Below are 13,787 nucleotides of genomic sequence, written 5' to 3'. Positions count from 1 at the left end.
TATAAAAGCGCACTGATTTATGAGATTCTTTTTATTTTCCACATGCTGCGTTCGTTAGTAATCAAACACCTAAAGCCACCTATTATAACTGCAAGGCACACTGTTTTTATAATGGGTCACATATTAAATCTTGTTAGAGTTTAAAACATGAAGTGTTGATATTATATTTTCACAGATTCTCCGCATCCGATGTTGACTATGTATACATGAATCTTCTAATGTTATCAAGTGAATTGGAATTCTGTTATTTTTAAGTTTATTTGCGAAACCTCCAGCATGTTTACTTGTAATCACACTAGAGCGGTATCCCGGGTCTAACCCGCAAACCCTAACGCGAATCCCATAAATATGCCGTGCTATATTATTCCAGGAAGAGGTATTTCAATGTTGATTTTATTACCAAGATACAACGCTGATTTTTTTTTTAAATATAAACTCTTGTAAGCGCACCTAAAATCCAAACTAAAACTTTTTTTTTCGATTTGTACGATAATAATATTTTTGTTTGAGGAGTAACTTGGAGAGAGTGAGACAGTATCGAAGGGTGGAGATATGCTGTTAAGATCCACCATAAATAGTGCACATTAAACTTTGTTAGTCATGCGTATTTGTTTTTATTGAACCAAGACTACAATTTCGGTGTCAGTTAGTTTGGTTAGGCGAAGGGTGGACGTTCGCCATTGGAGAGAGGTGGAAATTCGTCTAGCTGCGATGCATAAACTTGCGGCACATATGACAAAATATTATGTCTGTCTCTCTTGCAGCGTCTAAGTGCATGCGTAAAGTTGCATGCAAGTCACATCATACAGCTTATTGAGTATGTTGTTACACTGTTAACTAATTATCATCCATAAACATTAGTCCGGTCGCACATTGAAAATGACTGGGATACAGTCATAAATCAAAACTGGGTGCAACGTTGCAACTTTCTTCTGTACGCATAGGAGAGGCCATGCTGCAACAGTGACGTCAAAAGTGAAACAAGTAAAAAAGCACCGTCTGCAAATGTGCCGATGCAACATTTTACAACGTTTTTATTAGATCGTATTCTTATTTGTCCGGTAGTTGTTTATCCAGTACAAATCTTGCAATCGATTTTTAACTAACTTCCCGACTAGCTAGACATTTGTAACTTTTAGAATATATCAGAACACGATGCCAATGTATTTTTTAAATACTTTTAGTCATTTTTAAGTAGAATTGAATTCATTTTCAGTTAATTCTGTTTTGTATGAAAAGTTGTTTCGGAAGAAATCCGTAATCCAATCCACTATTATTGGTCTGGGGTCCTAGCAACTAAATTATTAATATATACGTGCGTTACTATGGAAATCAATATGAAATGTCAAAATGACATTTCAGCATTATTTCTATCAAATACAATTTTTTTTGATCGTTTAAACTAGTCAAGTCTAGTTTATATAATTTAACAGTAAATTTAAAAACATTGTATATAAAAAGTTCTTTTTATCTTGTAATTATTGGTATTATTAATCTGCGCCCCATGTCGCTGAAATTTGTTGATTGCAACACTAGCTATTTTTTCAAACTAAAATGTCACGTTTGAGCTGTGTGCGAGGAGGTATATTAAATAACATTAATTTTTGTGAATACCAACAAAATCACATCGATCTAATAATTGGATGTGTTTTTGTCGAGACGAGCTTAGATATGAGACCCGACTGCATCATTGCCAATCTGCGATCAACCACAAGTGTTATTTCACAATATACAATACAATCGGGGATTGTCATACCGAATGAATATATCAATACCGGTGTTTCGGTATTTCTTATTGAATACCGGTATTAATACAGGTATTTGTTAAAACATAGAGAAAAAAAGAAGTTAGTACCTAGGTACATATTAATATAGCTATTAAATTCTATTTAAAATATTATTTTATAGCAACCACCTAACTTTATTATGTTGATCTTCAAATATATGTATAGATTCATAATATTATAGAACTGCTGATTTTTACAAAAACTATATAATTGATACTAATAAGTCCGGATGCAGGAAAATCTCTCTCAAATTCAACGCTTAGTTATAGAATAATATTGTAAATATTTGCCAATAATGTTATCTTTTTCGAAATATGTTAATTCATCGCGACAATTCTATGAATGTATTTGAGGGATTGTGTTTTATTTTTATTTAACTTTTGTTTGTTTCTGTCAATATATTTGCGTTTTTCAATTTCATTCATTTTCGAAAAACATAAACGTACTTATATGATTTCTTTATTCCAAAATACCGGTATTTTGGTTTCATGAAACCGATTTTTTGGTATCGATAAATAATTGAATACCGGTATTGCAATCCCTAATGATTACAACCAACAAACCATTCATATACCAATTGTTATTCTAGTTCTAAAATTGAGAGATTTTTGAACTATAGGCACCATCAGAAAAAAAAAACACACAGATTTAACTTAATGCACTATTCAGTTTTCTTATGGAGCATCATTATCAGTTAATTCAATTAATATCATCATAATTATCATAATCATATTGTCATATTTGAGATTGGTATATATTATACCATGTTTTTTTTATACTTTCATAACAATTTAATTGTTCACGTTGTTTCAGGCAAAAAACTTGTCATCAGAATAGCATAATATATCATAAACTTTGGAGGATAGAAGAACTTGTTTAAAACTATTATAATGCGATATATTATAAACAAATAATAATAAAAACAAACCTTGCAGTAATCTTTTGATTATATTGAAAATAAACACTATCAATCGTTATAATGACATTAAAAAATGCTACCAACTGTTTAGTACCAACGTCGTCTACTTAATCTGTATAATTATATTATTTTTGACACAAATCGAGAACTTATTTTAACTAGCAATCTTTTGCAAAAATATTAATTGCATAATACCCACTTAACACGGTTTGCTAAGGTACAAAATACTAGAGATATTTCTCCCATAAATAATAATTATTACCGTAAACATAACGTAATGGTTTTCATTTTCGAAAAAGGGAGAAATTAAAAACAATTTTCAAGATGTAAACGGACAATTTAAAAGAATTAGGCGCATTTGAAAACAAATTATTAAACTTTTATTTTTTTTTTAAATTATCTCTCTGTATTTTGCAATGGAGAGTTTTTGGCAGAAAACTGTCAACGTAAAAAGTTTACAATATTTTTTTTTTTTTGAAAAAAAATTACTAACTCGATAAAATTCTCCCTCCGGACGATCATAAATAAACTTTAGACTCGATTTATTTGTGCGTTACTTTGCGATTTTTCACTCTTCGAGAGAAGAAATTGTGAGCCGTTTTTCCGAAGAAAATCTTTCGTCATTTATGGGGGAAAAAATGAACGTCAGGATAAGGAAAAGGGTAAGAAAAAATGAAGATAAGGCTTAACGGTCGTGATAGTTGTGAGAATGGCGTTAGGTAAGCCGCCTTTAGTCGATAATATGAATTCATTGCGATTTTATCGAATATTATAAATTGAGAAAAACGCAGATAATTTTGATAAATGGGCCATATTTTACCATATGCACCTGCACTTTAAGGGCCAAATTCAAAGTCATACCTAAATGCGTAAGTGGCCTTCAGTGACGCTTAAACTTAGGTAGCCTAAATCAGCTAGATAGAATTTACAAACACAAGCTAGTGCTACAGATAATTCAACTTCATGTCCGAATGTACAACTATCCTCTAGACCTGTGTCACTCAACCGTTGGTCCGCAAAAATTTTCTGGTGGTTCGCGAATTTTTGGCGTTGAATAGCTTTCAATTGATAATAATGTTTTATTACTGCATTAGCGGACTGTAAAACGTTTCTCTATTTTCAGTAGTCTGCGTGTATAAAAGGGTTGAGAAACTTCTAGTTTTAGAGTCTATAAATCTCTCTATCAAGCCGTCTTTCTCTCCAGTGGTTCACATTTGGTATAAATTTCTTCCGAGAGTGTCTACTAAGATTTCTTCATAAACATTAGGGAGAGTCCTAGATCAATCGCATCTTGCAATGTCACCGACCCATCTGAGCTTCGCGTGTGATTATATTAACTATATTTGGTATAAATTGCCTTTCTTCAATTCTTGAAACACAAGTGACAGCTATCAAAATAAATGACGATATCTTTTACAAAAAAACATTGTTAAGTTTATTCGTTTGCGGCAGGTGAAATTATATTGAGTATCGAATTTCATATATTATGATATATTTAATTTCTAATTTAAAAAAAAAATACTAAAACGAAATATAAATGACGACCAGTGTGGGTGTGTTTGAGATAGTATTAGTATCGCAAAATTAGCATGTAACTAAGTCAAGCGTAAGTTAAGAAAAGTAAAGTAACTTAACGACGGTAACTGTGCATCCGGTCCTAAGGTTAGCTCCAAATGATATCTGTGTAACATTTATAGTAAGCGAAAGAAATCACGTCATGCTTAAATCCTGATATTAAAATATAATCTGATTTTTGATTGAGATCTATTTCTGTTGTTCCGTCTGTTGCGCAAAATATTTTTATATTAAGTAAAATAAGGAACTTTGGAACTGAACACAGTTACGATATTATAATCTCAAAAGGACGCACTTTTTGGGACTGATAAGAAATAATATTGTAATATGTAGTCCGTTTTATTACATTGCAAATAATAAATATATTTTTTAATTAACTATTTTTTATTCAACGAATAACACAAGATATAAGAATATAGCACTCAAATTATTCGATTCAGAGAGTATTAAAAGCCGTTAGTTAAAATTTGTCGCAATTAAGTATGAAGCCTTTAGCATAGTGGTCTATGTGCATGGGCGCGACACCCGAGATACGCATGTTCGATTCCTACGGGATGCTTTATATTTTTGAAAAAGAATCTTAATTATTGGTTATAATATATTTGTGTAAGTGTTTTCAAAATTATGTATGTTCAATAAATATGTATATTTACAATTTAGCGTATTTGCCTAGTATTTTTAGTTATAGTAAAAGCCTATTTGTCATCAATTATAATTAGGTAGTATTTGCTTATTCTCAATTCTATTCAATCAAAACTAAATGTGTATAACATCAACATCTACTTGAACAAAATTTCATGTTACACGATTTCCCAAACAAACTGTTATAAGAATACTATATAATATACATCTTCTACAATATATTTAATGAAACATTATGAAAACAATGAATTTTGCATTTTATTTACCGTGTAGAAGATTAGTATGGGCCTAAGTATAGCCATATTATGTTGTATAAATGTGGATAGCCACCTGATCAACTTATTATGTATGTACTCGGGGTCCAAACAACATGTAATTTTTTGCCAGACCCGGTGTTCGAACCCGCGAGATTATAAGCCTGACGCGTAACCGCTTGGCAATCGTGGGCGTCAACAAATACCGATATATATTATCTTTTTCGACAGGAACAGATATCCACATTTCGGAGTTGTTGTAATAGCCACTTTCAAGAGATAATATTATTATACTCTTTGGCATATGCACGTGGACTCGGAAAGATGTGTATCAAAATAATGTTTGGGATAGATGACAGCGAATGTCGTTTATAGTAAAACATAATAAATGTCGGTACACGTTCACTTTATATACATTGACTTAGACGTACCTAGTAAGTAGTAAATAAATAAAAATATATTTTTCTCTTTTTTATAGTTTTTTCTCATTTTTTTTTATAAATCAATATCGGTTTTGTTTTTTGTGGTATTAAAAAAAAAAACAAATTCTATTTTTAATTTAATTTGTATCGCATTTTACGGAGAATAAAATTATTAACAGTACATAGGAGAAATTAATTATACATGCTATTATATTACCATTTATTATCTTGTAAAACACGATTTTTCCGAACCAACAACCAAATCATAAATTATTTCCATAATTCCAGCCAGTAATAAAATATGTAAAGTGGTTAGTAGACAATTAAAAGTTTGAAAAACTCTCGAAAGCCCGTTCAAATTTGAGTGATAAGAATAATTTTTAGGCAATTTCCAATAGATGAAGACTGACTTTTTTTTTAAATTCGTTTGATAATAATTATAAAGTTTCATGAGTCTTGTCAAAATAATTAAATTTTGTGTTTGATTTGTACTTCAGTAGTATGGTTGGTCTCGCCGTTCGCCTATTTAAGAAGCCGTGGGTCACGGGTTCGATCTCGCATCTATTAAAAATAATCGTTTTTTTGGTTGAACGAATGACTAACATGCAGGGAACTCAGAAATAATGTGAACTGAAATACCTAACAGGTAAGGAGTAGCAGGTAACCGATCTCGCGCAAGGAAGAATCCGGGATAAACTTAAACACGTGTCAAGAATATGTCATACGTCGGATACTGACAACTGCTCTCGGCTTATGGATTCACGCTCATTTCGGAACTTCATTCGGAAGCTTTCATCCTGCAGTGGATCAACCCTAGCTGATGAAGATATCTGCGAGCCCAATTTCGTCTTAATACACTGTGCACAGTCACCAATGGCGAACGTACAATTGAGACAATATAATATAAATACTTACTGTAGGTATATACTTCTTTTAAACTACCACATTAAAAGATCATGAAATATGTTAAGAATTTACACATAATGTATTGGAAATTCACTTTATTTATTTGTTTGGGTCAACCAACAGGATCAATCACAGAGGAGAGATATGAATATAATATAGAAAAAAAAATATGTGAAGGTCACAATAACAGGCGGACATAATATATATATATATATATATATATATATATATATATATATATAACATTATAATGAGGTATTAATTTAATAATTCCAATGGGAAACTATAAAACTTAAATCAATTAGATTGTGATATTTATTGTGACGTCATTTTGTTTCTTACAATTTTATTGACGGTTTTATTAGTTAAAGCCAGGGAACTCAGAAATAATGGGAACCGAAATACTTTATGGGTAAGGAGAAGCAGGCAACCGATCTCGAGTACGGAAGAATACGGGATAAATTTAAACACGTGTCAAGAATATTATGTCATACATCGAATACTGACAACTGCTCTCGGCTTATGCATTCACGCTCATTTAATATTGGTGCATTACACACACTATAGCACGTCCATAATGCGTATATCATTTTCGTAGGACACTCACACATTCAAAACCCTGCATTAAAATGTAACGTATTGAATATAGCCTATCGGAATTATCTGTTCTGTGCTAACAACGATTGCACGTAAAGCTATGTTAATATTATAACCTGCAGTCTATACAAAGACACATTCTGTGTTAGGTGTTATGTGTAATTGTTTACGTTTTTAGGGTTCAAGAGGGTTTAACTTCTTGAAACATTTTCTTTTTTGTCATTTATATGAAAGACGACAGTTAGGTATAGAAATGGCAAAACATAATCATACAACTAGTGTGAACGTTTGTCACGGTTTAAAATTGTACTTGTTGCAGCCTTAGTCAGTATGCTATGATTCGACAAGTCCAAGATCCATTAAACATTGAGACACGTAGTAATGTATCAGTAACACACAAAAACGAATACATTATTACGGTGATGAATTATGTGACATAACGTTTGATTCTAACCTGTGATAACTGATAACGTGATAACAATACGGTGTCATTAGCTCTAGCAAGTCGCTCCTGTACCATTACCACGTATTTTATTAAAGTGTAATTCTAATATGTTTTATTTCACCCTCCCCCACCTGTGTAAATTTTAAGGGGGGACATGCTCGTCGAAGGTCAAATACGCGTCAATATCATTTTACTCCCTACTTCAATTATAGTTTGTCAATTTATGGCTACGGCCGTATGTTGTAGCTTAACTACTGGGGAATGACAAAAGAAATGGCGTATTTCAAAAAAACACTACCTTATTCTTAGGTCAATAATTATTATAAAGCAATCATTATTCATAAGATGTGTATCACATTATTAATTGAGTTAGCATTTACTTGGTAGAATTCCATTTTACAAGAAATGAAAATATAATTATTATTAAATTCTACAGGTTTTTTTTTTTTTTTTTTTAAAAGGTTTGTCGATAGATAGCTATCGAGAATATAGATATAGAAAACCCACCTTTACTGAAACTACTATACATAAAGGATCGCAACATCCATGGATTCATAAGTTGGCGGCATACCATGCCATGATCCACAGGCTAGTTAGCGTACCCATGAACAAATTAGATTTTGAGGATGAACTACATACCATTAAACAAATAGCCTTAAGTAATGGATATGAAACATCAGTGGTAGATAAAATATTATATAAAAAACAACTTAAATTAGCTAGATCAACAATATACCCTAACGTTAAAGATTCAAATCGTTATTACAAGTCCATTGGTTATCACGGCATTATTTCAGACAAAATTTATCAAGAAATTAAACATAGCGTTAACGTAGCATTCAAAGCTAATAATAATCTAGGATTAAACTTAAAAAATAGTAAAGATAAAATCAACAAACTGGAGAAAAGCGGAGTTTATAAAATAACATGTGGCACATGTAGTCTATGCTACATTAGTCAATCTGGCAGGTCAATAAAAACTCGTTTTGAAGAGCACCTCCGGTCTTTTAAGAATGGTAAAACAGATTCTCAGTTTGCTAAACATTTGATATCAAACTCGCATAGCATCAGTAACAATGAAACGCCACAATGTTTGCATATATGTAATAAAGGTTTAAAATTAAATTTACTTGAACAGTTGGAAATTAATCGCGAATTATCCAAAAGTAATGACATAATTAATGAAAATTTGGTAATGTATTCGTCGCCACTATTAAATATAATCTAAACACACGATTAAGACAATTATACTAATAATATTTTAATTGATCAATAATGTCAATAAATAACCATCGAATACTGTAATTTTGATAAATTTTGAAAATTTCGATATCCATTTTAAAAAACCCACTTAGGGTTTTCAAAGTATTAATAATATTACAATTAATAATAATGTAAAAATTCATAATATTGCTGGAACGAATAAGAAAATGTATTCTGTCTCTATCTATACACGTATAATGTTTATCACACTTGAATGGTCAAAGAAATAGCTTATAATAAGTATCTTTAGAATCATCTTCAAATGTGTTAATCTTGCCGATTTTTGAATAATAAAATGCCTAATTCTTGTCAAATTTGGGATCACAGAGATTATCAATATAATTTTTTATCGTGAATATTTTACAAAAATTATCTCGTAATAAATTATACTAATGGTTTTATAAATGCGTTTAATCCTTTCTATGCCGCAATTAGTTAATTGATAGTAATTAACATAAGAATCGGTGTAATTAGGGCGTACAAAGACGCATTGGGCACTTAACCGGTTAAAAATTAATAAATGTAAAAAATCTTAACACCACTGCACAGTTATGTACCGAAATATGACTATATTCTAAAACATTAGAGCGAGAGGTTTAAAAGAATACTATTTTATGTAACTAACAAAAATACTTTATGCAGTCATCAAATGTTTAAAATAACTATAAAGGATAATAAGGCTTCAAAATTATATAAATAGATTATCTACAACGTTTAAGGAGTGTCCAGGATCATGGTTTGAAAATACAATAAAAACTCAATTTTGACCTACGACGAGCACGTGGGCCGTTAACTGGCATGGAGTGCATTTGGGCGGCTGAATAGTACCTATCTTCAAAAGCGACTAATTTGCTAAACTAATTTGCTAGTAATATTAACTGTTTAATTTTACCAAGTTTTCAACTTTAATGCCCACGTGAATTTTTTTATGTTATTCATGAATACCAAGATGAATTAATCATCGTCTGCTTGTTATTGCACAGTATGTTGAACAGAGTAATAGTTATTTAAAATTATACTATTTAATTATGTCATTCTGCCAAAATCTCAGCAATCGGTCGCATAAAACTGTCCTTTGCAAAAAGCTTAATTCCCTTAGAATATTGCCAGATGCGCGGCAAAATAATTTTACGGCTCTCATGACTTCGAGCTTTATGGCCTCTTTTCAAACAGTAATAATATTTATTCTATACGTGCCACAATTTTTTTTTCGCCGGCGGAAAATGCATTTAAGAAACTGTGAATTTGCATATTTATACGCAGTTGCATTGCGGCGCACAAACCGCTGCGGTTGTATGCACTTTAAATAAATTACTTCCGTCGTCTCAATCAATCATGAAATATATTTTCTGCGTATGTGTTATCACTATATTTATTTATAGAGTTTGAAACAGGACTAATTAAATTACAAAGATTTTTTAATTATTGTATAGTTTACAAAAATAAGCCAAGAAACGCCAATAATTAATCATAATTATTATTCATGAAGCCTAGTAGTACGCTGTTACTAGTTTTGTCCATACACAAATAAATACACACGCACAAACATTATTATTAAAATCCAGCAAACATTGCCATCGAATTAAATGTACTCGTATTTTGAATAATCGAAATCGTAAAAATTTGCGCGCATTTATCAAAACAACATTCCATGAGACCACGCGTCGCTACTTTTGATCAATAATAAAAAATACCCTTTAACACATGTTTCCAATATTTACGCGGCATTTATTTGTATAAAAAAAAACTAAAAATACCTATTTATACAAATGCTTACCAACTGTTTTTATACAATGCACATACAAACTCGTTTCGATTTCAACATGTCAAATATTATGTCAATGTGATTTTGTTGTACTTCACAAAAGGTATGTAACATAATGCATTGACGAACATAGCGTCATGCGACATTTTTAATAAAAAAATCTATTTGTCGTATGTAATAAATTTCACGCGATATGGGACACACGTAAAATGGCAAAACGGTGCATCGGCGCATGTACGGAAATGGCTTGTTTATTCGTTTTGGCTAGCCACATAGGGTCACTATTCCGGTATGGTCTCTAGGGTTGCAATATTGCCGGCTTCTTGATTTGTGACAATGTCCCAGTCGAGAATATTTTGTATGTGCGACCGGGTGAGAGTCCATGCGTATATTACTCGCGATCAACGGAGCTAATATAAAAACAGGTCGTATTATATAATAACTTAGTGTTTTCTGCTCTACAAATACCTCTACGGTCTAGACCATGGGTGGCCAACCCGCGGCCCACTGGGTGTCAACTTGTGGCCCCTGGAGCAGAGAGAAAATAAAAAAAATATCAAATGCTGCCGCTATAGATGCTAATTTAGCAAATTGAGATTCGGTATTGGCTCAAGATTTTAAAAAGAACCGTGTGCTTTTTGCTGCATTTGCAACGCCATTCTCCGTAGACGTGAATTTATTACCGGGAAATTTACAAATGGAACACTGTGAAATATGTTGCGATGAACAGTTAAAGGAGAAATTCCATCAGGTTGGTTTGGAAGAGTTTTACAAAACATATTTGGACAAGGAGAAATATCTTGCATTTTGACTTGGGAACACTTAGCATATCAAATCCCGAGTGAAAATACGAATCACTGATGTGCTTTTGGAAAACTGTTTGCGTGTAGGAACAACCTCACTCGATATCGATATTGATGCACTTAGTTCTGCCACACAAAATCAAACTTCTTGCTAAAATTTATTATTTTTATATTATTTTGTTTATTTTTTATTATTTAAAAAAGTCTAATCTAATAAATATGTTTGATTCTCATTTTTGTTTTATTTTATTAATATATACAATATATATGTCTTTTTTGTTTTGTATAATAAAAAAATCGGTTGTGCGGCCCGGTAGGAAATCTCATGTTTAGAATCTGGCCCGGCTGCTGAAAAGGTTGGCCACCCATGGTCTAGACTCTACACTATAAGTATTATATTATTATAACGATAAAATATTGACAGTATTACTGATCGTGTTATGCAGGGTTTCCCAAACTTTTTCTGCAATGGAACACTTCGCAAACCCGGAAATTTTAACGGAACACTTAGCTTATTATATATAATATATTTCATGCGCACGGTGTGAGAAAAGATGGTCCACCGCCTGTGCCTAGATCATGGCTACCACACCCCGAAGCGGCCCCCAGGCTAGGATCTTTGGCGGCTCCCTACTTATCGCTCAGGTTAAAGGCAATGTGACGATCTACAGTTGCATATTCCAAATGGTGCTCGACATAAAATTAAGGGGATTTTTTGTATTTTTAATACACCCACTTTTATGTTGATATGCACAATTATGGACATGTCAAATATCGACAATAATCAAAAATTGTATGGCAAAATCACATATTATTAAATGTTAGTATGGTTGAAGTAAAACAACGTCGCAGGTGACATTTATTTACTATTAGTGCATGCTTGTGATGTATGTTTATCTCACTTGGCTGGTTGATCTCTCACGCCGGGCACCCCGTAAGCCCAGGCCCCTAGGCTAGAGGCCTGTGAGCCCCCACCTCCTTGTGGGAGCCATGACCTAGATATTTGAGGCCATAAACATCGGTGGAGATTGATCATCACTCGCCTTTCAATATGAAGAAGATTCTTTGATTATTTTAGTTTTACTCATTTTACTTATACTTAATAGAAGATCTTTAAATGTGTTGCAGTTTATAAAACCTTTCCAAATGGTCGCGGAACACCTATTCAGGTTCGGCGGAACATATTATGGGAAACCCTGGTGTTATGAATGGAATAATGGGGTGATGGGGTGATGAATGAATGAATCCTATGCACGAGTGGTGGGTTGGGAATCCTTGATCTATATTCTATAATAATTACATGTATAACGGGTCATCAGAATTATATTGTAAAATATGGTCTGTTAATATTACACCCCCAAGTTGATCGCATTATGCATTACTACATTAGATATACCAAATAATATTGAATGTGGCACGTGAATGGTATTTGATAACTATATTATACAATAACAAAAAATGGATTTGGAAATTGCCATAACCTAAACCGTTTCTTTTAAGCTTTTTATCCTTGCGATAATATTTTCAATACATCACTATTTCATGGCTATTGAGTTTGAAGAGCTTTTTTGTAGCCAGTATAACAGCGTTTCTCATTCTTTGGGTCAAAGCTTTTGAATTTATTAAAGATTATCGATTATGCGTAAAAACTCATAAATCAACACTAGATAATATCATCATCAGTCTTTTCCAATTGACTTCTGGATGAAAAGCTTCCAACTCTTCTCGGTTCATTGTTCATCGCTACCACTTAATTACGTCAGATTTTAATATTAAGTCAATTCAGTGGCTTTTTGATGTCTAAATTATCGGGATATTATTGGATTACCACTGATCCTCGTATTTCAGTGGTAAAATACGCTGACCTTTAACCCGGGGGCCAACAGTTCGATCTTGGTAATGTGACAATACGTATGTATGTGGTTTTCTCAAAGCTTTTGTGTTTGTGACTGTTTTCCTTCTACTCCTAAAAAATACACTACTGACATTGGACTTGATGGCCTGTTGTAGTGTTAAAAGGAATATATATAAATCTTCTTTTACATTTTTTATGATAAAGTCTTGTCTAAAAGCTACGTCTCAATTTAAGGGATTTGAATTAATATTTAATTACATCGCATACTTTTATTTTCGCCCTTGTCCAATCCATCCCCAATGTACCCGACGTATAGCTTCCCATTGCTCGTTGTAAACATTTTAATCTCTAAATTTCTATGTTACTAAGACACTAAATTATACATGAATAATATTCGTTAGATTAAGAATATAATACATTATCAACAATTTTCTATAGATTCCTTTGACTCTAATGTTACTAGGTACGTTTTTGTAATTCGTATGTAAGTAATAAAAATACACAACTTTCAAAAACCTAATAAATATATTAAGTATTATAAAAAAATCCTAAAA

This window comes from Rhyacophila brunnea, unplaced genomic scaffold (assembly GCF_057557595.1).
Source record: "Rhyacophila brunnea isolate RB1 unplaced genomic scaffold, BYU_Rbru_1.0 scaffold_1, whole genome shotgun sequence".
NCBI lineage: Eukaryota > Metazoa > Arthropoda > Insecta > Trichoptera > Rhyacophilidae > Rhyacophila > Rhyacophila brunnea.
This window is presented reverse-complemented; position numbering follows the sequence as displayed.